Raw genomic sequence first — 22,793 nt, 5'->3', positions numbered from 1 at the left:
TCGATGCTCGAAAAACCGTGTCGAGCATTATTTATTCGTTCGCGGTAGCGCTGGCACCGGGATCCTCTCCGGTTCGAACGCCGCGCGGGATCGTACGGTCGCGCGTCGAGACGGGTCTTCCGCTCGGGACGAGTTTCGAGCGGACCGAAATTTCAGGCGATTGATTCCGGTAGAGGACTCGCTCGTTGCACCGTCTGGCGATCCGCTTTCGCGGGGCGATCAACTAGCCGCGAGTACAGATCGATCGCCACCGCCGCGTATAATTTCGTAGCTCGTCGACGCGTTCGTTTCCCACTCGAAAAGATTCGGTTTTTCTCGAGTCGCGTGGCACCGTTCCCGAACGATTCGACGATCGGTCCCACGAGTCCGCGAAACGATCCGATTTCCCTCTCGGTTGTTTTTTTCGCGATCGAGATCTCTCTCGCGAGCACCGGCTCGCTTGGCTCGGCTCGCGCGATTTTTCCTCGGTGCAAAATCCTTCGAGGCGTCCGTTCCACGCGCGGGAAACGTGGGTTCGCGATTCTTATCCGTCCTTTTTCCGGCTTTCGTCTCGCCACGCTCCGTTACTTTCCAAACTCTGCCTTTTCCCGGGTGCTTCCCCGTCTCTCGCTGCATTCTTTTCTCCTTTTTCTCTCGTTGTCGCGTCGCGTTTCGCTTCGAACGTCTTTTCGCTTCTTCGTCGTTCTCGGCGCGCTCGCGTCTCTTCCTCTTGTCTTTATTTTCGACGAAACGGCTAGATACTTTCAGAGACCATCGGAGCAGGTTTACCTCGATTTCCTCTCGTTAGCGAAGATCGCTCTCGTTTCTTCGTCGCAGGAAAGGTCGCTACGTCACACGATCACCCAGTTTCTCGAGGAGTCGGGGGCGCCCGCGCGACGCGCACTCCCCCGCGCGGATCCGTTTTCACCGGGCGAGGAGGAGACGAGCGCCGCCGCGACGCCTCCGACTACGGTGTGATGTGCCATAGTGTCAGTCCCTGCGACGTCCTTCCATCGATCGAACTTGAGAAGAGCGTGTACTCACCACGGGGCCGAACGAGACGGAGTCTCGTACATTGGTCGTCGTCGTCGTCGTCGTCGAGACAACAAGGAACACGGTCCACGGTCCACGGTCGTCTTGCGATAGAAAGCGCCGTGAACGCGTGTGCGCTTACGTTCGCGTCCTGCCTACGTTTAGTTCGCGAGCGGACAAGAAAACGGAGACTTTTCGGCTTGTTCGTGCTCGCGTGGAAAGGGTGTACGTCCCCTCGATTGTAAACGATTCGTTCTCCAGCTGCTCGAGGAACGTTTTCGTCGATATACGCAAAAAGATGTCAACGCGTAGACGTAAGTTCGCCGAAAGAAACGGAGAACGCGATACAATTTGTATCCGATCGCGAGGCAGTCTCGATGTTACGAGCACAGAGGCGAACGAACGATCGTTCGCGCGACGAGAAGCGTATCGCGCGGCACGAGTATCGCGCTTGCGCAGGAAAAATTGGCGTCGAGAGTCGAGGAACGATTCGCGCGCCGGCGAAGAAACTGGTTCGCGCGTCGAGTTCGAAGCGCGCCGGTTGTTTATTTCCCGAGTCTGTTTGCCGCTTCCGGAGCGTGCGCTCCATCGCGCGTTATCCGTGAACGATAATTAACGCGCGTTCGTTGCGCTTCCCTCTCCGCTACGCGAGCGCGTGCGTGCGTGCGTGCGTGCGTGCGCGCGCTCCGACGATTCGATTCGTAATAAATTACCCTCTCGGCGTTCCCCGGCGTACCGAAATCTCGGCGAAGCGATTTTTCGACGTTCGAAGGATCGTCGAGCGCGCGACTCACGGTCGCTCGTTAATTAAGCCCCCACGGAAGCGTTTCAGGTAGGTCGGTAACCGTAACTTCGCGCGATAATAATGCGAGCGCGATTACGCGCGGAACGACCTACATTCCGAGGAATTTTAAACTCGGCGATGTTTCGCGGCGCGCGTCGACGACCTCGAAGGATTTTCGAGTTTCTTCGGGAGAACTGGTGCCCGCGAAAACAAAATACCCGCGACCGAGAAACCGCGAACGCGGGACGGTGAAACGCGCTCGAGTCCCCGTGACGCTCGCTGAAAATTTCCATCGAGCGGAGAGGAACATCGACCGTTTCGATCAGGGTCGATCGTCGCGGGGTCCGTAACTTTCCGCTGGACGATCGGTTTCCCGGTTTTCACGCGCGCTCGGTTCGCGGAAAAGCCACGTTCCTCCGCGAAAGTCAATTACGAAGCGATTCGAGGCGAGTGGACGCGGGCGGCCGGCAGCTCGTTCGATTCGCCGCGCGCGATTCGATCGATCGGGCGGAGAGACGCGATCTCGAGCGACGGTTACCTCGGCGAGAGCCCGTTACCCGGGAGTTCCGTAAACGCTTCCTCGAATCGACCAGGGAATATCTCTCTCGCCTCGAAGAAACAAAGAACGGGCTTTTTCGCTTACACGGTGCGCTTTCTATTTTCACCCCATCGTTTATTCCAGGCTGCCGCTGACTGCGTCGCGCCGGAACGGGTCAAGTAGCTCCGACCCAGACGCGTCCTTTCCATACAAACGGTCTATTTCGACGTGGAGAACGGAAATTGCCCGCGAGCGGCACCCTCGATACCGTACCGCTCGAGTAGACCACGGCCGACCGCTTCTTTCGAGATCTTTCGACCCAGAGCCGACGTTCCATCGCGAGATTCGAGACGATCGAAATTCACGCGGAAAGGAGTCGAGAGTTCGGAGAGTAACCGTGGAATAATGGAATTGTCGAACGCGAGAGAAAAGTGAATAGGACGTTTGTTTAAACGGTAGAAGATAGTAGTAGAGTCGTGCGACATCAACCGAAAAATATCCAAGTGGATAACTTCCCCTTCTCTGTGTCTCGACTTCTGAAGGGCTGCATCGGTCCAAGTCGTATTCCGACAGTAACCTCTGTAGGAAATTCCGAAGAATTCCTAGAGATTCGCGATCGTCTCGCGATCAACTCCAAATTTCGCGATGGGAGTGTTATCGTAGACCACGCCTCGGTATCCCCGTTTCGCGTAACGAGAACGCAAGCACTTGTACCTCGTTTCTCTCGGATCGGTGAAGTGACCCAGGGAGCGGAAAATTTGGAATCTCGTATCGAGAAGGTCCTCCTTCGTCGCACTCTAGGAGAGAAACGTACGCGTATAGCGGAAAGACAGCGTGGGTAGTCTCTCGTTTCCACCTTTCCCGTGGGCTCCCGGTGGCCATAAATCCACGGCGGTTCGATTAACACGTCCCGGCGCTGTCCCCTTTTCTCGCACCGAACACGTCCATCCCTTCGACCGGGTCGACCTAGCGCCCGCGCACGCCTATCGAGGATTCGTTGATAAGCCGCCTCTAATTTATTCGTTTCCTACGGGATAACCGCCTGCCGGACGACTGCCCTTTTCTCCCCCACCCGTGACCCTTTCCCTCTCGTTCTCGCGCATAGGCGCCGGCGTTCGAGCGAGCTCGTTCGTCGGACGGTTCTCGGCGCTCGTCGATTTCCCTCTGGGCGCTCGCGAGGCGCGTGATCGCGTTTCGGTAGCGCAAGAGCCTTTTTTTCGAATTCGTAAACCTCGATTAGTCCAGCGAGAAGTCCTCCGTTGGAAAATCGGTAAAGATGGGACGTCGAGGAATCTCGACGAGGCACGCGCGTCCAAGATTGTAGACGAACGTAACGCGTCGCGAAGTTTCGTCGAGTTCTCGACACTCCGCTCGCTACGAATCGGCTCGAACGTCGAAAAGGTGGAAGATCGTTTGTACGTTCGTCCGCGAATTGACTTTCGCTCGGTCTTTTAGAGTTTCGTCGCTCGTCTTCGTTGGTTGTACGCCACTGTACCCTAGCTTTTTCCGCGGTTCGCGCGCGCGTGTGTGTACGAGTCGGGGGAGAGGAAACCGCGCGAACGTTTGCGCGGGGAACGCACGCATGCACGCACGCAGGCAGGCAGGCAGGCAGGCAAGCAGGCAGGCACGTACGCACGCACGCACGCACGCATGCACGCACGCACGCACAGGGTGACTCGGTGATTTACGAGCGGCGATTTCTCTCGTGCTCGGGCCCTTCTCGCTCCCCCTGTCGATCCTCGCGATAGATTCGACGATCGGGAAGGCGCGCACGCCGGATACGGACAGGATTAACGCGGATGCCAGTCAATTTTCGCGGCCGACGACTCCGCGTCGATGTCCACGTTTTTCTTTCTTTTTTTTTTTTTCTTTTCTTTCCCCCCTTCGCTCGGAGAAAATTAATAGCACCGTCGAATTCGAGTTACTCGCGCCGGTATTAATAAATTCCCATCGCGCGAACGATAACCGTGTTCGCCCCCGTCCAAGACCGGCGGTGGTCTCGTCGATCGTTGGGAAAAGAGTGCGCGAGCATCGGCTACGGATCGCCTCAAAGTGTAGCGCTGACGCGAGCGATCCGTCAAGCTGAATCGTGCCTTACCTCGCGCGAGAAACGAGCCTACCTTTCGGAGACCGAGTCGAAGGAGGAGGAGGAAGGATCTCTCTCGATTTCGAGACGCTCCCACGGATCGACGAGCTCGCGATCGACGTAGGTGCGATCCTCTCGGCTCGCAAATCGCGCGACACGAAGAAACGGTGGGCTTCTCTCGTCGAAAATCGCGATCTTGTTCGCCGCTAGAGACACACGGTTTTCGTCGATGACTCGAAAACGCGGCTCGCTCTTCTCGCGCCGCGAACGAGTTACGACGTTACCGTCTTGTCTTTGTCGCGACGGTTCGGAGCCGCGATTATTGTTTAACACCGGCTCGGCGGATGTACGCGAAGACTCGGTGAAGTTCAGCCGGTCGCGACCGTTTTCGCGAAAGGAAAATCTCCGCGAAACCGTAAAGAGGAGAAGATACGGCCTTGCGTTCCTTCTACTTATCTGGCCGCGTCTTCGCAGGTCGTTCGCTCGAGCCAGGTGGGTGTACGCGAACGAACGAGCGAGCGAACGAGCGTTTATTCGATCCTCCGTCGCGCAGCCGCCAGAAAACGGAAACGCGTCGGGATCTCTCTTGATCGACGAATTCATCGACGCATTCTTCCTGGTTACTCTTCGCTCGTCCAGAAGCTCGAGAAGGATTCAACGATCGCTCGAAATCGCGCGACTAGAAAGCGACTCTGCCTCGATCCGATCACCAACGAACAAATCGAGCATTGTTCGCGAGTGTGGCTCGTCTCCCCGGTTTTCTTTCGAGAAAACGCGTCGCGACGCATCTACGTTACTCGACGAAAGCTTTCGACCCTCTACGAGCCGATTCGACGAGCCTCGTTCGTTTGTCCGACGCAGAGCATCGCCACGCGCAGATCGTCCGCTCGGGCTTCCCTTCGCGTCTTACACCTGTCGCGCGACTTGGGAATTTTAAACGCGCAAGTGCTTTTCAACGATTATCTCGAACGCAGCGTCACGGGGAACGGTCCGCACGATGGTTGGAGAGTTTTCTTTCTCGCCGCGAAGACGGGTCTCGAACGAGATCGATCGATTCGCGCTCTCGACGTTCAGCGAGCGTCTCGCGCGTTACGAGGGTCCGGTACACTCCTCGTGTTCTATTTCGATCGGGAAGTTACTCGATCTCGACGATTTACATCGAAATTGGTAAAACGTGTAAGTTTCTCGTCGGGATATTTTCGAGCTAGGTAGGACGAGCTAGGTAGAAGTCACTCGTAACGCCGGTGACACCGCGAAAAATAATTATCGGGAAGGCGCGATAAACAATAATTATTCGTCGTGCACGGTAATTGCGCGATTCGAGGACGAATCGAGGCACGCGGGGCATAAGGTCGAGGAAAAATGCGATTCCGTTTCGCACGAAACATCGTTGTCCTCGCGATCGTTGCGCGTGTATCGATCGAACGATACTTCGAAACATTTCTCGGCCCGATTATTCGAAACAGCGCACAGTAGAGGGTTCGTCGATGGCTCGCGTATCGATTTAACGATATCTCGAAATATTTCTCGCCCCGAATTGTCGAAACGAGCAGACACCAGAGAACTCGTCGCGTCGTACGTCTTCGATCGTCTCTCGACAGTGTCTAACGCGACACTTTTCGTTTCCCTCGCGCTCGTTTGCCCGCTCGCTTTTCATCTGGAACGAAACGGTCGGCAATATTTGTTACGTCATCGGGCTCGAACGAACGAACGAACGAACGAACGAAGAAGGCCGGGCACGGCCGACCAGCTGGCCGGCAATGAATGACGCTGTTAATCGCGAATCTGGAGTGCGTACTACGCGTCCACGTGATTTAAAAGGTCGAGCGACGAGGAGGACGAGCACCGACCGGGCAAACCGGGCCGGTGCGGGGCGACCAGGGAACGTTCGACGCGCGAGATAAATCGCGGCCGAAAATCTCGTTCGGTTCGTCGCTCGCCTCTCCTCCGCTCCGCGCCAACGAAATTATTCCTCGCCTCCCTTTGATCGATTCGACGAATTTCTCGCGGCCGTTTCGACGATCGATAGATTCGCGACGCGCATCGGGCCCGAAACGATCCTTCGAAGTCGCGCAGTTAACGCCGGATGGATAGTTTTCCCTCTCGGTAGGAGGAGCACTCTCGAACGCGAACGAGGCCTCGCGATCGACCGGAAGAACGCGCGAAATACGTTGGTCCAATTAGGCGCGGGAGTTTCGCGAGGCGCGAGGGATCTCCTATCGGGAGAAGTGTATCGTGGAAACGCGAGTTCGGGCTCGGACGGTTGCTTAATTGCCGCGCTTAAATCTCCCGGTCGGGCGCGCAGCTCGGTTTATCGGCTCTACCCTCGGCCAACGTTCTTTATCGAGTCGCGGCGTTACTCCGGTTAGTCGATGGAGCGGATGGAACGGCTGGATGCATTTAGCGAGGGATACGAACGACCTTATCGTCGCGTGTGCTCTCTCGCGCGAGCTGGCGAACGGTGCTCGCGTTCGCGAATTTTTCGGCGACGAAAACGTCTGCGACGAGAAACGAACGCGATTGCGACGATCGAAGAGCGGAATCGCGCGACGTCGATCCACGCGACTTCTTCTCGGGAGGGTAACGATCGTGATCATCGGTTCGGGCGCTCCGGCGGTCGTTGGGCCGACGCAGCCTCGCTTGTTTCCGTGCGATCGATCCTCGTTGATCGCGTCGGCGTGTCGGTATCCCTCTCCTCGCGTCTCGTTGCAACCCCCTGTCCGTAAATATCGCGGTGGAGAGAGGCGGTCGGTGAATCGCCGCTGGAGAAACGATCGCCGAGTGGAAGCGGAAGGGGATACGTGCGAGCGCTCGAAAGCGTCCTTTCTATTTCGAGCTTCGACGCGTGGAAGCGAACCACCGCGAGTCAACCCTTCCTCGGTCTTTACCGAGCCTCGAAAAAGTCGTCCGCCGGAACTTCGGTTCTCCTCTTGGTAAATCGAGGAGGCGAGGCATCGGATAGGGGAGAGAGAGGGGGATCCTCGAAAAATCGCGAACGGAGCGCGGGGAGCGAGTCGCGCGCGCGATAAGGTTCGAAACGAGGCTCTAAAGCTTCGCAGAAATAAACAAACCGTAGCCAACCTTGGTCGTATAAACGTTCGCGCGTATAAACCACCGTATCCGAGGAACGTCGGATAAGAGCCGCTCGAACGTTTCAACGCCGAGTTACCGCTGCCCGTAAATGTCACCGGCTAGTCGCCGCGTACGCGTCGCCTCCTCCAGCGAGCGTATCGAGCTACTCGCCCGAGGGGTTAATTGGTCCGCGGTGCGATCGCTCGACTCGTTTCGATCTCTTCGAGTTTTCCGTCCGAACGGAATACGAGGGACGAGAGGAGCCTAGGTTCGCCGATTCGCACGAAAGCGGAAAATCGGAAAAGTCCAACGGGAGAATCCACGGGCGTTGGTATCGCGCGACGAGGATTATTCCACCGTGACCAGTTTCCTCGTCGAGAGGGTACCCGTGGCGAAGGAACGCCAATGCATCCCAACGAATTCGTCGTCGAAGATGTCAAAGATACGCGCGAACCTCCAACGAGTGCCTACCTAAATTGAACCGCGTAGACGCGTCGGCCGAGCCCCTGAAAATACCTCGGGACGCGATCCGTTCGACGAATGTTTTATGGAAAAGATTTTTCACCGACCCGGTCGCGAGCTCGCCGTAAATATTTATGGGGGACGGAGGAGGCAGCCAACCGCGGACCGCGGCGTATTCCGCGCGCACCTTCGATACCCCCGCTCGAGGTCTCTGGATCTCCACGCTCGCCTCGAGCGTCCTTCGCGCGGAAAAACCCGTCGCTCTTTTCGGCGAAAGACCGCTCCTACGGCCGCGCCACTCTTCCGAAAGAATCCTTGGCGAACGGTACCGCGAGAATTCGCGGAATTTCAAGGATTCGCGCACAGGATCTTGGCGTCGATCTCGGTATCGATCGATTCATCCGCGAGCTTCCCAATTACGCGGCGGGGTGAGTCTCGTGGAATGAGAGGGAAAATGTGCAAGGAACGGAGAACGTGCTCGGACTACGAGCGCGCGAGACTCTCGCGAAGACGGTACCGCGAAAATCGTTGGTTTCGGGTTAAGGACGTTGGCCGGTTAAAGAACGGTAGGAAGGTTCGCGATGGTTACGCGCGCGACCCGTTTCGATGGCGGTTTCCTCGTCGCGGACAGGGTACTCGAATCGTTCGAAATCGAGAGCGAACGCGGCGAGATGTACCTTCCGGCGAAATTTCACCTTACGCAATTAACTCGGCGGTGAGCGTTGGCCGGTCGCGCGAACGGTGTTACGCGTTGATCTTGCCCGCACCTGATCTTGTCGGCTGGCTACTCAGCGACGATTCTCGCTCGGATCGACGATCTCGAGAGTATCCGTCGGTGGTCGGTTCGCCTCGAGGCTCGGGCCGAGTTCTCCCGCGAACGAGCCGTTCGAAAATTCGACTCGCGACCTCCGAGAACTCGAGGAGGAGAGTTCGGTCGCGAAACCGGATCTCTCGAGTCCTCGCGGCGATCGGAAAACGGGCGCTCGACGACGAGACAGCGGCGAAGAATAGAAATCGACTATTCCGGATCGCGCGCACCTACCCGGTCACCCACTCACCCACCTACCGTTCCCGGCGGCCTATCCACCTCTTCTCTCCGCAACGAAGGCTAAACTCGCCCGTAGCGTTACGTAAAAGTTCCGCTCGCGCGTACCGCCGGCCCCGTCGCTATAATACCGAGCATAACCGACTTTGTAATACTTGTCCGCCGGCGCGTTATTTCTTTTTTTTTTTCATCTCGCCCGGCGTTTCCCTCGTTCTCGTCCCGCGATCCGCGCGCTCGCCCGACCACGCCGGTCCCCGTTCCGGTACTGGGTCAACGAAGACGGCGTTGACCCACTAGCGCGCGTACCTCGGATCGCGGACCGGACAAACGGGAGATCGTTTCCGTTCGACGAGCCCACGGTTTAACCGCGCGGATCGATCGAACCGAGCCTCGACCGGGTTAACTAACGTTCGAACGATGCAATTGGATCGGTACGGTCGCGCGAGTCGCATCGCTCCGAATCTTTCGACTCGATGGACGAGGAAGCGGGGAAAACTTGATTTTCCGGGGAAAACGAGAGGACTCTCGATCGAAGGTACGCGATTCGCCGAGAGAGCAACGAGAGAGGACTCCCGCGGACACGAACGACTTTCGTCAACCCTTTGCCCAATTGCGTAACGTTTTACGATACCTTGGTGGTCGATTCGTTTTCGAGGTTACGAATCTGGCGATTCGTCGAACATCGATCTAGCTCGCGAGAAAAATTTGACCCAGATACGGTGCCGCGAGTCGCCGGCACGCGATACACTTTCGCGGCGACACGGGCGCTCCGAGTTTCGCGGTCGAAATTAATTTCGAGCGGAGCGTGTCCGCGAGACACGAGTACCCGACGCGATCGCGGAAGTTAAAGATACGCGTACGATATCGCGGAAATGTAGACGTTGCAAACGTTCGGATTGCGTATGGCTCGTCGTAATACGCGGGGATCTCGCGCGACTGCTAACGAAACGATTTGTCTTTACTCGATTCTCTGCTCGCGACCAACCGTAGAAAACGGAGGAAGAAAGTAACGCTCGAAACGTCGACCACTCGGAGTACAAGACACCCGACACGTTCGTCACCGCCAAGATGGAAGTTTCCGAGTTTACCGAGCTCGAAAATTCGTCTACTCGGTCGAGATTCTTCTCGAGCTCTCCATCGCTCCTCCGTTCGAGATTCCGTTCGAGATCGATCCGCGACACCTTGGCGCGTACTCGTTTCAACTCCGCGGAGGTCGCGGTCGATCGGAGGGATGCGCGCGAACGCTCTTGTACAATTATTTTTCGAGAGATACATCGCGGAGCTCGCCGACAAAGAGCGGCCGTTGCGCCACTCGAATCGTCGCTCGGTACAAAGACGGTGGCTCGCGAAAGTGCTCGAACGCGTTGGACTCGAGTTTCGAAGATAATATCGTGACCGGCCGAGCCACGGCTGCGAACATCGTACGTATAAAATTGGAAACGACGACTCGCGCGGTACGATATTTCTGGACTTACGTTCGAAAGTGTCCGGACCCGGTCGTAATTTATCGTTCGTGCAACGTTTCGTCGTACTTTTGTAAACAGTGAAGAACGTTGCGCCTCGAACGTCGTTTCGATCGCGGCGATACTTTGTCCGTCGACGAGTAAACAAAGTTCGACGACTGTAAATCCGTTTTAACGAAACGTAAGAGTCGTCGCATTCTCGTGCTTTTCTTTCTGCAGAAATTGCGTTATCGCCCAACAAGACGATCCGTCGACTCGTTAACTTTTTCGGATCCGCGTCCGTAACGAGCGGGAAAACGCTCGAACGAGTACGTTTACGCGCAATCGTCGCGTGTTTTTTCGGCGAACGATCGACGGTTTCGAGGTGAGCGGATTCGTCGATTCGCCGGTACCGTGGCGAGCCGTTAACGCGGTACGATCTTTACTTACGAGACAGCCGGGGGAACGCGTCGCGTCCCGGCCCGTTAAATAACGCGGGCTCGTTGAAAGCCTGGCCGTCCTCGCGCCGTGGCGAGGACTCGGCCCGTAATCGGCCGGTCGCGCGCGACAACGTACGAGGGCGTAATATGGAATAATCTTTAGCGATGCGACAACCCGATAGCCCCGGCCGCGTCGAGAGCCACGGTTACCCCGTACCCGATACCACGGCCCGTTTGATATTATTGTTTAAATACGAGTCTCGGCCGCGACGTTAACGACGCGGACCCACCGACCGCCTCGGGACGTCCGGACGACGAGAGCTCGCGCGGCAAAAATCGAACGGGACGCGATAACGCCCGCCGGAACGCGTTAACCTGGAATTCTACTCGCGTTCTCCGGTTCTGCGTTTGCCTCGCGAACGCGGGACGATCTCCGACGCGATACGAGCCGAACGTTCGTCGCGGTTCGCGCGATTATTTTTTCACGGTGCTCGTAATTGCCCGTAAACGCTCTCGACCGCGCGCGCACGAGCGACACCTTACGTTGGGCGTCTAGGAAAATCGATAAACCGATTCACCGATCGGAAAACTCTCGAATCGAGCGTTTTCGCGCGATCGTCCCGACGAGAAACCGAGCCAGGATGTCCCCGTCCGCGAGGATCGCGTGCGACTCGCCGCGGCGCGATTCTCAGAACGGGAAAAAATAGGAAGAACGTAGGAAGAACGTTTCCTCGTTGCGATCGTCCGCTTGCGCAACGATCGCAACGCGATTGTCTCGAGCGGGAAATTGGGGAACCGCGTTCCCATGGTGGTTTCGAGCTGCTTTCCTCGTCGAATCGACGCTGGCGGGCTTCGTACGCCTATTTGAAAAGAATTCGGTCTCTCGTACGAAAACGTGTCCCGGCGAGCACCGAGGAGCGTGCCCTCGGTAATTACGCCCGAAAAGCGACGAGACGTCGAGTCGTCGCGTCGCGTCGCGTCGCGTCTAGTCGCTCGGTTCGCCTTTGATGTCCGCGCGACGAGAAATTTCCGTCTTCCGTAGGCGCTTCGTCGCGGCGGGATTAATTAAAATTACGAGGAGCAATTAGCGACCGTTACGAGCCGACATTCGGTGAAAGTGTCGAGAACCTCGATCCGATCTCTCCGCCCCTTTTCCCTTTCTTCGTATTTCGCGCTCTCGAGCCCGTTAATCTCTCGGGCTTATTTTCTTTCCTTCCGGCCGGTCTTATCGGCCCGGGAATCTGTATTCCGATACGCCGCGCAACGGTAGCGAGCGAGCGTATATTTTAATCGGTTTCCTTTCACCCGCTCGCGGATCTCGTCGACGCGATTTCGTTGGATTCGCGTCCGATCCTCCGTTGCGCAACCAGGAAGTCGGAGATTTGCCACGCGGACCTGAAACCTTCGGACCTCGAAGGGAAGAACCGAGGAGTCTCCGGCCTCGTCTCCGAGCCGGAAGCGCGTCGGCGTTCGTCGACGTAAATTGTCGCGTACGCGCGCGGATTCCGCGAGCGAGCGAGCGAGCTAGCCAACGAGCCACCGAGCCAGCGAGCGACGATATTTTAATCAAGTTCCTTGCGCTCGACCGCGACAAATTATCCCGGCCGTAAATTACGCGCGGCAAACGGTTCGCGCTAGCGCCCCGCGCGGTCGCGTGATTTATATTCGCAAATTACGCGAACAACGTCGCGGCGCCGCGCGACGCGGAACAGGGGTACTCCCGCGGGATCGGGTCCCGAGACGCGCGAACCGAAACATGGATGCGAGAGAATCCGCGAGCCGATACTCGGGAATCGTTGGATCGCTGCGATGCCATCGAGCGGCGCGAAAACATTTTCGTCGTTTAATCGGAGGGTCGGTTCTAGCGCGTCCTCGCCTCGATTTCGAGAAGTAATAGGTTCCGGTGTTTAACGGCGCGCGTCTCGCGGTAATTTCAAGGTAATTAGGATATTCGTGGGAACCTCTCGGTTAAAGGAGCATCAAAGATGCGACGACGCGGCCCCTTGGTACGCGTTGGCAGAAACCGGTCTCCGAACGGCGACGAGATATCTCGCTATTTCTCCGGATTAAAGGGAAATAACAACGTGCGTGCGTTTCTATTTATAGCCCGTCTCGGACACGTTCGCGCGTACTCGGTGCGCTCGCGTGAACGCGGCTTTATCCGCGCGGCCAGTGCCGGGCGTCGCGTACTCCTCGCGAAACCGAACCTTTCGAGAAGCGTTCGGAATTCGAAACGCCGGCTCGTGGATCGATCGGGGTCGCGCGATCGATCGAGACCGGTACGAATTTGTCCGGTCGATCGCGTCGAATCGATCGCCGCGCGGCGATGTATCTTCGATCCGAGCTCGCTCGAGCGACGACGGCTAGGCACGGGATACACCGACGACCGCTACCGAGTATCGATTTTCCGTCTCGCGAACACGTCGACCGCGCGAGATCTTCGCGAACGACCGAGAACGACTCGCGAACTCGCGCGAAACGTATCCCGAAACGAAAACGAACACCGCCGGAAGAAACGTTTCGTTCGGATGCGGTCGTTCGGAGGTAGACGGCACGTGCTCGTTGCGCGAGCAATCGTGCCGTAATAACCCGTCCTCGAGGATCGAGGTCGATATCGATGCGCTGCGAGCGCAGAAACGACGACGAATTTCCCTTTCGCGCGCGGAACTGTGTCGCCGTTGAATCGAACGCGGGCTAAGTTCGTGCCGAGCCGCACGCCCGCGAGAGACCGAACGAGGGTCAAGTGGTAATCAATTTCGCCTCGCGAATCGGAACGCACCGTTCGTCGAGAGAATCGGGATGCGAAAAATATTGGCTCTCGGTACGAGTTCGGAAATAGGTCGCCTTAATATTTCCCGTTCGAGATATCGGAAAGAAGCTCGCGAATCTCGTCGAGGGGAATATCTCGTTCGGTGTACTCTTTCGTTGTCGGTTCTCTCTCGGAATGGATTTCGCACGGCGACGGTTCTCGTCTCTTTCGATCCGGTCGCGATAGATCTCTCGAGAAAGGCGAGAGCGGTTCCCTCGAAATTAGGAAAGCGACTCGAGCGGGTTTCGATTCGGCGGTGAGCCCGTGCCGAGTCGCGGTCCCGACGGAGCGGGTTCCGCGAGCGTAAAGAAACGACTCGGTAGACGTTGGAAGGAAAGCCGGGGCGTAGCGTTCGCGAGCCGGATCGACGCGTGCCGGTGACACCGACAGTGGCGTAGCTTGCAAAATGCCAAGTGCACGCGCGAACGAGCGTTTGTCTTCGTCCCGCGTCGGTCCTCGAGTTCCTCGAGCGCGGGACGGCTCGTTCCCGAGACAATAGCGCCGGGGTACGTTGTCGTTCTTCCGTTGAAAGGTAGCCGTCAGCTGCTTCTCGCGCGAAACGGTCCGAGGCCTGGCCGGCGCTCGATCCGCGATAGAATTCAAAGCCGGCGTTATTCCCCCGAGTACGAGAATACGCGTTCCTCGCGAGTCGTTTCCCAACGCGTTGCATCGCGCGCGGGGCACAGACCGCGCTCTCGCGCCGAAACTGCTACAGAGGCGTCGAGAGATTCTCTAAAGCGCATCTCGTAGTCGCAAGTTTGCGCACGTTTCCGAGGAGAGCCCGGTGGCCGCGGTCGGCGAGCACCGTCGATCGATCGACCTTGCGCTACCGAGGAGGTGCGGTAACCTTAACTTTTCCAACGACCACGTGGCGATTGTTTCCCAGCCTTCGACGAAGAAACCTCCGACGACGATTACCCGCTCGTTCCACCGTCCGAGCGCTTTTTCAGCGAATTAATGGGAACCAGCTTCCGAGTATCGGATAGGTTTTGCGAATTCTACCTCGGCGGCCGTCCGAGGGAAAAATAATACCGGCTCGTTTTTTAGGCGCTCGGGCCCTCCTAGCGTCGGATAGCGGACCGCCGCTTACCAATCGAGGGTATTAATTACGTTCCCCCGTGCCTCTCTTCGCGCGAGTTTCCCTTATTCTAGCCGCGGTAATCTATGCTTAATCCGAGCCTGTCCGTGTATAATTTATCGATCTTAAAACGAAGAAACGCAACCGGCGATTCGAGCGCCTCTCGACCGGTCGTGCTCCTTCGCAGGCGCTCGATTGAACGATTTTTACCACGGAATTTTGATCAAGACGTCGTTAACCCCGGTGAGATTGTACCGCGATAAACTTCTTCCCCCGGGTTCGCAGTGCCCCTGTCGACCGTACGGTAATTTACAATTAAAGTCGTTACGCGGAACGTAGCCGAACGACGATCACGCGTCCGCTGACCGCGCGGGACCATTGTTGTTCGACGCGGTGCGATCTCGAACCGCGGTAATAACAACGCCTGTGACGATGATAATTTACGAGAGCGCTCGGGCCCGAGTAACGGGCCACCGCGTTTCGCGCGCTTTTCTTCACTCGGCGGACGTTTTCCTCTCGCGAGAACGACGGAACGATCTTCGCGATCGACTCGCGCGAATCGATGGTCGATCATCGCCGAAACGAGAGCCGAGAAAACGATCCGCGCGATCCAACGCGCACCGCGTCGAAATTCTTTCGGAAAGACGCGGTTCCGTCGGTTCTCACGGGCGTACCGCCGCTCGTAATCCGATCCAATTTAGCGGCAACGCGATACGAAAACTCGACGCCCTCGGTATGCGCGCGCTATTATCCTTATCTTCTTATCGGCCGACACTGCGACGTGTGCAGTCCTTCGTTTCTGCGTCTTTATCTTTCCACGGCTTTATGACACGTTACACGCCTCGTAACGTTCGCCGTTCGGATAACGAGCCGCCCCTCTGGCCGCGTGTCGCTCGTAAATTACGAGACCGTTTCCATGGACCGCTTCGTCCTCCGCCGAACGTTATCGTCCCAAAAATCTACGCTTCCAGCGACGACCGAGCGCGCGATCGAAGAACCGAAAAAGGAACGCTTCGAAGTCGCGATACAACCGAACGTAGAACGGATCGGCTCGGAAACGATGAGATTTCCCGTTCGGTGAATCCGCTTTGAATTTTTCGCGTTCGATCCTCGCGAGGTCGTCCAACGCGTCGAAACGCGAACAGAGTGTACCGTCGCTCGACGAGGATCGAAATTTTTCTCCTCCGTCGACGAAAGTCTCGTTAAAATATCTACCGCGACACGGGGGAACAACCCGTGGAAAGGTTCCCGCGAATCCGCGAGATTTGCATACGCGATTACGTTTCCCGGGCATCGTCGATGAAAAGAGATCCCAGGAATTTCGTTCTCGCGTCCACGGACGAATTCGATTCGTTGGCCGGGTTCCCAAGTGCGCGAAATATTTATCGCCAGGTCGTTCGCGGAATCGGTACGCGTCGATACCCACCGCGGAAGTTTCCGTGCTCGGAAATCGCGAAACCGGGGCCAAAGGGGAGAGGCGAGAACCGTCTTCCTTCCTTCCACCGACTTCGCGGGTGTATCGAATTCGACACCGGACGCCCGCTACCTCGAACCTCGTTCCGTTTCTCGGACAAAGGATTTCCAGGAAGGTGCTCGGAGCACCGTCGACCGGTATTCCGGAAAGAATCGAAACTATTCGCGAAAACGGCGCAACGGTTTCCGCGCGATTGCCGAAAATTCGCTGCTCGATGTCTCTAGAACCGAACCGGCGTCTCGCGAACGTTGCGCGAACGGAACGCGTTTCTACGAGGATTCCGTCGAGTTTCACCGCGTCGGGAGGAACGGTGAGAGGAGGACCGTAGGAAGGTTCACGGTACGAAAGTCCGATCGAGTAAAAAAGAATCGAACGTCGGTTGGTCATCCGGCAGGTGTCTGGCTAGGTTCGCGGTGGTTTCCACGGTGCTCGGATCGCGGAATGCCGGCTCGATAACGAAACTCGGCGACATCTTGCTCGGTTCGTGGACGAAAGAAAAGGCGCGTTGTCGTGGCCGCGTAATCCGTGTCTACGCAGCCTCCTAATTGCCATCCGTCCGCTTCGCGGTGCCAAGCTGCCGTTTCTTCGGATCCGTCCCGGTCCCGACCGTTTAAGGCTCCCGTTCGACTCGGCCGAATAGCTTCTGCCGTTTCGTATGCCTACCTGTTGTTCGTTTTCGCGACGGGAACGGGACGGACAAAAGCCAGAGGGGAAACGTTTTCGAAAACGCGAGCTCGCCGCGCACGATTTCCTGCACGATCTACGACTCGTTCCTGGAAAAAAATCCACCGAGGTGGTCCGGTCTCGTCACGCCACGTAGCGTTGAAAAGAAATCGAAATCGCGCGCCGGGTGTATCCTGTCTGGGTTTTCGGACTACGATCGATAGCCGACGGACGCGTACGGCTCGGTTCGCGAGAGGCAACGGGATCGAAAATCGTACGCGAGTACGGAAATTTCACGGCCGGAGAGTCGCGATGAACGTTGTCTCGTTAACGAGTGCTCGGGCTGGCCGTCTTCTCCTCGTTTCTTCGACGACCGAGTCCCGTTTCTCGTTATTCGCGATGACGCGACGGAAACCTCCGAGAAAATGGAATTGTTTATCGTCTCGGTCGATCGTCTCGCCTCGATCGCTCCCGTTTCGCGCGCGAACGCGTTCCGTCCCGATAAATATCGCCGAAAGGAAGTTTAGCGATCGAGTGCAAGAACTGGCTCGAATTCTGTCCGCGGGACGACCTTCCTCGTATCGAGAACTCGGTCGAGAAAGAACGGAAACATTACGATGGCAAAAATCTCGTCGAGCGTCTCGAATCCCGAGGCGGAAAATTTGCCGCGTACAACCGCGCTCTAACCGTTCCCGATAACACCGTGGATGAGATAACCCATCCGGTGTCTCGGCAACGCGGGGACCGTTCCCTCGCGAAAATGTCCCCATGGTAACCGGCCAGAGCGGAAGGACGATCTCGGGGACGCGAGTGCTCTTAACCCGCGGCCAAGACGCGAGCCTCGTTTCTTTGCGCTCTGGAACGCGATCTTCGTTCCCCGTGGAAATTGTTCCGCGTTGGAAGAAGAAAATTTCAACGAGAAAGATCGCTTCCGTCTTCCGCGTCCTCGACTCGCCCCGTTGTACGTCGAGATATAAAACTACGCGCGAAAAACGCGACAACGTAAAGAACTCGGACGGTCGATCCGGGGTATCTCCGATTCGCGCGTCGATCGTTGATTGCGCAGTCGTCGTATTTGCACAAGGTTCTCGAGGTGTCGAGGAATTCGTAACTCTCGATCCACGGACCACGATTGCGCCAACGACTCGAAACTCCTGATTCGGCGAGGACGCGACGCTTGCGACAGCTACGTGTGCAGCGTTAACGATCCAACGGGAACGAACGGACGCGCGACGATAACGTTTTTGCGACCCGCGACCGACTCGAGCTGGTCCCTTTGGATCGGTTTTCGCGCGCGTAAAGGTACACGAGTCGATTCGAGTACGACCCGAGGAGGGTCGAGACTTTTCGTCCCCTCGAAGGAATCGATCGAAGAATCACGAGCTCGCGAGCGGGTTCCCGAGGGTCCGAGAACCAGGCGGGGTGGCACGATTTCGAAGTCGCGAGTAAACTCGGCGGACGGCTCGTAACTCGAGAACGCGGCAGGGCTGGTAACTTTATATTTGACAAGGTTTCGAGTTGAACTTTGCACTTTGCCGGGGCCAGGTGCGCGCGTAAACTGTCGGCAGACCGCGACCGAGCTTCCGTCTGCTTCCCGAGGAGATGCCGGTCGTTTGCGCGCGGCCGAGATCCTACGACGCGCGCACGACCGACACACCGACCGACCGACCGACCGAGCGAACGAACGCTAACAGGTAATCGGCTTACCGACGATCCGTAAACGGATTACGTTGGAAAACACGCTCGTCGGATTGTACGCCGATGATTTATCCGGAGGACGCGACGCGACGCGCGTTCGCGACCCGATCGATCTCCCGACCCGTTAACGACGTCGATTTTTACCGCGTTTTCACCAACGAACCGTCGATCCTGTTTCTCGAGAGCCGTTCCGCCGAACGATCGATTTATCCCAATCGGTAGACGATTTACGATTCTTGTTGTACGCGGATATCTCGTCCACGTTTCGAAGCGTCGTACGTTCCTCGTGCCTTTAAGATTTCTTCGACATCGTGCAATAAGCGCCGGCTTATCGTAAAATTTCCCCGTCGATCCGCGCCAAAAGTCCTCGGACGCTCGAGGCCTCGAGCGTGGCTCTCTGCGCCGATTCGCAGAGAAGCGTATTGTATTCGCGTCGACCGAACGGCGAACAATCGGCGCGCGGAATTCGTCTCGAGCGGAGACGATGGTCGCCGATCGAGCGCGTTTTTGCCAAGAGGAGATTCAACGGCCAGGAAGTTTCGTTGTCAGCGAGCTGTAACGGTGAATTAGCGGTTTGAAAGAATGCGTTGTTTCGTTGCAGATGCTGCGCTCGCCGTACCGTCCACGTCCGTATCTGGCCGGCGAGATTGCGCTCCGATTATGGTGAGTAAATTCCCCTCCCCTTTCTCTTCGCTATCAATTATTTATGACGCGCCGGCGAACGGAACACCGGCAACGGTTTCCACTCGATTCGAGAGCGGAAAAGAGACCCGAGCGAATTTTCGTTCGCGCTAAACCACGGGAAAACGATTCGAAAACGGATGGAGGTTCTCGCGATCGCGGAGATCTCACCGATCTCGAGACGAAAATATCGACGAGCACGGCCAAAGTCGAAACCGTTTCCCATCGACCTTTCCGTTCTCCGTCCCCGATTTTTCTACGATCGTCGGCCAAAGATTTCTCCCGGACGAAGACGAATCGCGTCTCGTCCCTCGAATCGGATTTCCATCGAGTTCCGACCGAACGACCCCGGAAGTCACCTCCCTGGCGTCTCTTCCTCCTCGTAGAGAACGCGTACGATGTCCGTACATTACGGAAGGTCCACGGCCGGCCGAGAACTCGCCGCGCTGTATTATTCGGCTCGACGCGATGTTGTCGCGATAATTTTCCGCCGAGGAGGAACTGGGTCACAGAGAACCGCCGCGTTACGGAGGAAAGACGAGCTTCTCCCCGCTTCTTTATTCGCGCGTACTAATAGCCGTGCTCGAAATAAATTAAAGGATCGTCTACGCCGGCCGAGTACACGGTGTATCTCGCGAGCTAGGTTCTACGATTGAGTGGAATATCGGTTCACTCGAATTTCGAGTTTATTATTTTTTCTTTCCTCGACGCGAGGCTACGATTACCTGCTGTCGTCGATGCACGCGCGACGTGTCGTTGTTGTCCGTCCGAGCTGGGAAAACGTACGCGAAGGACGTAAAATAATAACAGTGCGCGACGATCGTGGAACGCACGCGGCGAGCCGAGGTTAGGGTCAAGGCGATCCGACCGCGTTCCCAAAGGTCGGCTCGAGTGGCGTCGCGCGACCACTGCGCGCTTTGTCCGCGGATTTCGCCCGACCTCGATCACCGACGCGTAATTCGGCGATCTCGCCAAACGATTGTTCGCGGATCGAAGATCGCAGCGTCGATACGACGGACAGGCGTCGATCGGCAAACGATGCACCTGTCCGTTGGAAGTCGTTGCCTCCATCCCGAATCCTCTCTCCGCGTCTCCGCGAGCAGCTAATCGCTGCCTCGTAGGCGGCGAGCGTTCCTTCGCACCGAGACGAAGGAGGATGAATCTGTCCGCGGTTCGTAACGAACGATCGATCGGCGCGCTCGTTGCACCTCACAGCGGAGATTTCGCTCGTCGAACGAAACACGACCGAGCAGAGTTTTTCACGAGGAAGATTGGCGTTGGACGCGCATCGCGCGGAACGGAGCGAGCGCTCGGGTTTCTCGAACCCGCGAATTCCCTCGGCTCGAGCAGACGACGGGCTAATTTTTGCGGCGGACGTTTTTATCCCGCGGCGTACCGAGCGGAGGCGGCAGCCTAAATTCCAAAGCTCGTCCCGTGCGCGTTCGCGCGACTCCGCGGACGAATTTTCGCGTCGAAAGCGGGTAAGATTCTCGAGCGAATTTGTCGCGAATCGCGCTCGAACGCTTCCTCCGTTCGGAGGGAAAGGCGATAAGAATATCCGCGATCGTAATCGAAATGGTTGCACCGGCGCGGCGCGTTACGGCGCGTTACGGCGCGTTACGGCGCGTCGTTTTGTTCGTCCGGAGGTTGTCCGCGCTCGATTTACCGTTACCGGTTCTCGAGATGCCGTGGAACGGAGTCGAGCCTCTAATCTTACGGCACCGTCGTCTAATTAAAAGCTCGGGGAAAAATCGGCATTTGCCTCGAACGGTAGATTCGCCGATAGCCGGCATCTCGACGCCGCGGCGCGCATCGTAACGCGAACTCGAGCACGGCTGGACGCGACGCGACGCGACGCGACGCGCCGCGCGTGCTACCCGCGTACTCGTTCCACGCACGATACAGTTACGATAGACTCGAGCGTCCTCGCGTCCTGCGAAATAATATCCACAGGCGTCCTCCGTGCTAGAGTACCCGCGAGCGGAAAATTCTAGCGACGCCGCGAACGTTTTTCCGCTCGTAGAGGCGGAAACGGGGTCACCGGAGACAAATCGCGAGTCGAGAGCGCGTCCGTTGGTCGAGAAGACCGCGCATCGTCGCGAGGTCGTCGATCGCTACGATAAAGCGTGCAAACGAGATTCGATTGGAAGTTCGTTGCGCCGGTGACACATTTTTCCAGGAAATACATCGGACGTCGGTCGGCGATTGAATCGTACCCGAGGAGGAGGCGGTTCGATTCGATCGAACGAGCGAGTCGGAGGGCCGCGCGAGGGCAAAGCCGTGCGCGGCGAGCGGCGAGCGGCGAGAGAACGAACAGCTCGGTAAATTCGCGGAGGTTCCGTAACGAGGGGAAAACGGGGAACCCTCCCGGTGGAATCGACTCGTTTTCCATCGTAGACCCCGCGCAAAGGTACTCGCTATCGGATACGAATACGCGCGAGCGAACAAACGACGGAATCGCGTGCGGACGGATCTACGCGCGGCTCGTTCGTCCTTGCGCGCGACGAAGGAACATCGAAGCGAGAGGTTCAACGATTCCGTCCGGTGTAGAGGTCCGCTTGGATTTCAATTTTCGTCTCCCGAGTGGACGAGGGACGCGAGAGGGCGCGAAGGGTAGCTCGGTAACGGCCCAGTTTCGTCGGTTGGTTCGTGCCTTATCGGCGGCGGCCATCGTTCTTGCGAATCAATAACGATCGCGTTCGGCTCGCGACATCGCGACCTTGCTCCTCTCGCGTTGATATCGCCCACGGTCTTGGAACGAATTCGAGTCGCGGGATCTTGGCACCGTTCGCGCGTTACGAATTCCGACCTCTTCGCGAAACACATCGAGGCCGAGGTTTTTCCGATCGAATCGTACCGTATTTCTCCCCCGAGTCTCGGCCTTTCCGTCTAATTGCGCGCGTATTTTTCGTTCCTCGAACTTTCCACCGTTACGGACGTTTGCACGCGCAACGGTAACGTACGCTCGAGACCCCGTGTCGCGAATCGTTCGCGCTCGATCGATCGAGCCGGTTCCTCCGGTTCCACGAAGATCCGAAAGTTTCGCGGGTTAGGTCCACGAGGCGAATTCGTTGTCGCGATGGTCCGTGATTCGCGAAACGAGGTCGCGTTCCGTTGGCGCAAGCCTCGCGCGTTTTTGAAACGGGCGCGTCGACAGTGTTCGCGAAAAGTTAGGCGTGTCGCTACGAGTTGGAAAGCGCTCGCTCGCGAGAAGCCTCGATCGTTTCTCTTTCTCTTTCCGGCGGGTCGCGAGGTGCGCGCGTTCGACCGGGATTGCGGCATTCGAGGCACGTGCTCGCGAACACGCGTCGATCGTGCTAATTCGAGCGGCCGCTGCGTTCGCATAATCGTTACAACGATCGTTTTCCCTTGTACGGTCGCGGCCACGACGAAACCCCCCGGGGGTTGATCCGCGAAACGGGCGAACGCGCTCGAATTTCCGGCGCGCGTAACGCTTTCCATGGAAAACGGAGGACTCGCGTTCGAGTTTCCGTCGCTGGAGATCGAGCC

At 57.4% G+C, this 22,793-nt stretch overlaps 1 protein-coding gene across 9 annotated transcripts in view; it reads left to right on the top strand.

Moving 5' to 3' along the window:
• The window catches only part of Prosap (SH3 and multiple ankyrin repeat domains prosap), a 127,693-nt gene that overhangs the window by 29,496 nt on the left and 75,404 nt on the right, over nt 1-22,793 (top strand). For all 9 annotated transcript variants that reach the window (XM_076320552.1, XM_076320557.1, XM_076320555.1 and 6 more), the window contains exon 2: nt 19,204-19,265. The gene's annotated coding sequence lies outside the window, so the exon portion shown is untranslated. The remainder of the gene's footprint in view (nt 1-19,203; nt 19,266-22,793) is intronic.

The sequence above is a fragment of the Ptiloglossa arizonensis genome, chromosome 9 (assembly GCF_051014685.1).
Source record: "Ptiloglossa arizonensis isolate GNS036 chromosome 9, iyPtiAriz1_principal, whole genome shotgun sequence".
Classification (NCBI taxonomy): domain Eukaryota; kingdom Metazoa; phylum Arthropoda; class Insecta; order Hymenoptera; family Colletidae; genus Ptiloglossa; species Ptiloglossa arizonensis.
Note: the sequence above shows the minus strand (reverse complement) of the source record. Positions and strands in the feature narration are given on the sequence as shown.